The sequence below is a fragment of the Bos grunniens genome, chromosome 2, assembly GCF_055505025.1.
Source record: "Bos grunniens cultivar Pamir isolate PY7600 chromosome 2, Bosgru_T2T1.0, whole genome shotgun sequence".
Taxonomy (NCBI): Eukaryota; Metazoa; Chordata; class Mammalia; order Artiodactyla; family Bovidae; genus Bos; species Bos grunniens.
In genome coordinates, this window is record NC_141166.1 from 14,225,550 (window position 1) to 14,229,303 (window position 3,754).

The window sequence follows — 3,754 nt, forward strand, 5'->3', positions numbered from 1 at the left end:
GACGGGGAAGGAACGAGGAGCCTGGAGCAGGGGCAGAAAAGGGGAAGCTGCCGGCTGCCCTCCTCACTTCCTTCCTGCCCCTCAGACAGGCAGGGGTGTGGGCGTCACAGCTGGGGCGGGGCGGCAGGGGAAGGGCCCCGGCCTGCCTCGAGTAGGACAGCGGGGGGCCGCCGCCACTCCCGGAGGGGCTTCCCTTACGACTCCACTGCCTGCTGTTTGCCAGGGCTCAGGGCTGGGGTTTCAGCAGTTTCACTCACAAAACCCCGCTGACAGGATGCTCACCACCACCCTGGATGCAGGGACTGTTACCAGTCCCATTTCCGGACAGAAGTTAGACCCTCTGAGAGGTCAAGGCATCCACCCAAAGTCACACAGCAGTTAGTGCTGGTGGCAGGATTCAAACCCAGGTCTGCCCAGCTACAAAAACGGCTACTGCTTCGTGTCTCCCACCTTGTTAAGTGTTTCCTAAGCATGGTTACAAAGTCGGACGCGACTAAGCGACTTCACTTTCACTTTCAAGCATGGTCCTGGATCCACGCCTTTAATCCTCTAAAGTGAAGTTGTTCAGTCGTGTCCGACTCTTTGCCACCCAGTGGACCTTAGCCGACCAGGCTTCTGTGTCCGTGGGATTTCCCAGGCAAGAATACCGGGGTGGGTTGCCATTTCCTTCTCCAGGGGATCTTCCCAACCCAGGGATCGAACCTGGGTCTCCTGCATTGCAGGCAGATGCTTTACCCTCTGAGCCATCAGGGAGGCTGACCACTCCTCTAATCTTCTCAGCCCTTTCAGGGAGCTACTATTATCCCTATTTTACAGATGAAGAAACTGAGGCACAGAAAGGGGAAGTGATTTGCCCGAGGGTACACAATTTACCCGTGGAGGAATGGAGATTTGAACTAAGGCTTGACTGGTTCTAGAAATCAGTGTCTTCACTCTACCCTGAGCCTCAGAGAGAAGCCCAAACCAGGACAAGAATAATTACTAAACAAACCCACCAACTGGGTGTCAGGTCCTGGGCTCGGCTCTTCCCACAGCTGGGTCATCAAGGCGTCCGTCATAGCAATCTGGGGAACTCACCATCAGGTCCCTCTTTGTGAGCCTCAAGGCCCCCGATGCTCCCACGTAATCAGGGGTTTTTCTGCCTCGCTCTTAGGAAAAGCTGGAATGAATTTACTGAGACTATTAAACAAGTTACACTGGGATCTATACTCCCTTCTCAGATGAGAAATTATCCGTGTTGCAATAAAGGAAGGGAATAGGAGGCACTTGCAGAATTCCTGCAAGAAGTCTGCTCGGTCCAGACACTGAGAGTTCACTTGCTATGTGAAGCTTCCTCCAGTGGAGAAACTCAGCAGGACCTGCCATGCAGTCCCAGCCTCTTATGAGATCACAGAGTTAGAATTGGTTACTACAGCTGCCCATCATTTATACACCAAGAGAGGTTATTAAAGGTCTCTAGCTCCTCCCTCTCAGCAGGAGCTGCTCTATTAGACCTACAAAACTTGGCTGGGGGTCTTGATCAAACCTTTCTCTTTGCCAATGAGACCAAAAAGGGTTCTACAAGTTTGAGGCTCCTGGGCAGCCCAGCCAAGCCCTTCCCTACTTAATTTTCAAGCCTGTCTTTGCTCTTGTTGTTACAGGCCTTGCTGAGACCAGGTATCATAGAAAGGTGGTACAGAGTGGAGGTTAACAGCTTGGCTCAGAGGCTCATGCCTTGGGTTCAAATCCCAGCCCCTCCCAGCTGGGTAGCCAATCAGTTCAGTCAGTTCAGTCACTCAGTCGTGTCCGACTCTTTGCGACCCCATGGACTGCAGCATTCCAGGCCTCCTTATCCATTCCCAACACCCAGAGCTTGCTCAAACTCATGTCCATCGAGTCAGTGATGCCATCCAACCATCTCATCCTCTGTCGTCCCCTTCTCCGCCTGCTTTCAATCTTTCCCAGCATCAGGGTCTTTTCCAATGAGTCAGCTCTTTGCATCAGGTGGCCAAAGTATTGGAGTTTCAGCTTCAGCCTCAGTCCTTCCAATGAATATTCAGGACTGATTTCCTATAGGATCAGGATCTCCTTGCAAACCAGCAAAATTGGGTAGCCAGTGCAGCAAGAAATACCCTTCTTTCCCCAAGAATAGCAAGTCCAGACTGCCGGAGATGAGGACAGCAGAGGCCTAAGGCCAGGCTGACGAGTCTGGATTTAATGGTGCTGGGAAGACATTTGAAAATTTAATACTGTAATACATGATAGCCATGAATAATATTATGATTTGGTGAAACCAGAGCCAGTATGGAGTCAATTCCCAAAGAGAGGTCCAAATTACTAATGGAGCCAAGAACTCATTGTACATGGCATAGGGATGAATACTTTTCATTTTTATGGTGATAAATTCATTTTCATGTGCATTATAAAAATATACATAACGACCTCATGGATTCTGTTATTTTCCATTTATGGGAGTAATATAAAGTCTCAATGTAAAACAGAAGCATTTAAATTTTTTAAAAAAGCAATAGTTTGATTTAAAGAAAATTATCAAGGAGCCATAGCCAATGAGGCAGGCATACGCGGCCAACAGCCTCGGAGAGGGTAAAGGCGTCGCTGGTTTGGGAATCCTGGCGCATGAGAAATCCCTCAGTGGTTATGTGATCTCAGACAAGGCGTCTAATCTCTCCATCTGAGCTGTTGTTTCCACATCTGCAAAACAGAGGCAGAAGCTCCACCTCAGTGGAGAAGAAATGAGGTCACGTGCTTGCACACGTCTTGTTTGTTTCTCCCTTTCCGGCCCACCCTACTCCCCCATTTCAACCACACCCAAGCTTCTGGGAGAAGGCAGAGCTGGAATTTGAACTCTGATCTGTCTGATGCTGAGTCCTGGGACACGCCTCCAGGAGGGTCCAGTGACTGTAAGTGACACGTGCTTTGTGGGCAGGTGGCATTTCCCAAGCACTGTCTCCCTTCCAGAAATGTCAGAATTCTGATGGATCTTCTATCCTTCACTGGATGGCACAGCCTCCAGCACATGCTGGTCCCTGGATGGAGCTTCAGTAACTTCCTGGGGGCTGGAAATCTGATCCTCTTTTTTTTTACTCCCTCCAACTTCCTAAGGAAGGGATAGCTATTATCCCAAAACTAGGTCCCTTGGCCAAGACCACTGTGGTAGGCAGAATAAAGGCCCTCCAAGGGTACCCACATCCTAATACCCAGAACTGGCAGATACATGTTACTTTACATGGCAAAGGGAATTTGCACATGTGATTAAGTTAGGAATCTTGAGGTTGTCTTGAATTATCCAAGTGAACCCAATGTAATCAAAAGAGTCACCAAAAGTGAAAAAGGGAGGTGGGAATATCAGAGTCAGACAGAGACTAGAAGATGCTACACTTCTGGCTCATAAGGAAGGGGCCACAAGCCAAGGAATGCAGGCAGCTTCAAGGGGCTGCAAAAGGCAATGGAACAGATTTTCTCTGTCTAAAAGAAATGCAACCCTGCTGACACTTTGCTTTTATGCCAGTGACCACTGTTCCAGACTTCTGACCTCCAGAACTATAAGATAATAAATGTGTATTGTTTTAAGCCACTGCCTTTATGGTAATTTGTTACAGCAGCAACAGGTAACTCACACAGCTACTCAGCAGAGTCCACAATGGAGCCTGGAAGTCTCTGCCTTTGGAATCACAGTACATCCCATCACCATTGGAGGCCCCAGTCCCCATCTTCACAAGTGCAGCCCTTGACCTCCTCACTGTGTGATCTTGGC